We start from the raw sequence: 383 nt of genomic DNA, 5'->3' as shown, positions 1-383 counted from the left end.
GGGAGAGGGAGGGAATGGGGAAGAGATATTAAGAAGGTTTGGGGAAAAGGGCTGAATAATGGGTGGGTGGGGAGGGATAGAGAGGGGGGGGATAGAGAGAGTGTGAGGGGAGCAGAGATGGAGATGGGGGTGGGTGGAGGAGAGATGGGAAGGGGGTGAGTAGGGATGGATAGAGAGAGTGTGGGGGGAGGAGAGATGGGGAAGGGGGTGAGTGGGGAGATGTAAATAGATGATTTGTTATTTTGTGATCAGGAGAGATGGAGGGGGAGAGGAGGGGCGAGGGGGGAGGGGGGTAATTGCGCTCTTGCTATAGCTATCTTTGTTATCATTGTTATTGTTGTTGGGTCTGTTATTATTATCATTATATCATTATTGCTTTACTC

This window comes from Penaeus monodon, chromosome 43, assembly GCF_015228065.2.
Source record: "Penaeus monodon isolate SGIC_2016 chromosome 43, NSTDA_Pmon_1, whole genome shotgun sequence".
In the NCBI taxonomy this organism is placed as follows: domain Eukaryota; kingdom Metazoa; phylum Arthropoda; class Malacostraca; order Decapoda; family Penaeidae; genus Penaeus; species Penaeus monodon.
This window is presented reverse-complemented; position numbering follows the sequence as displayed.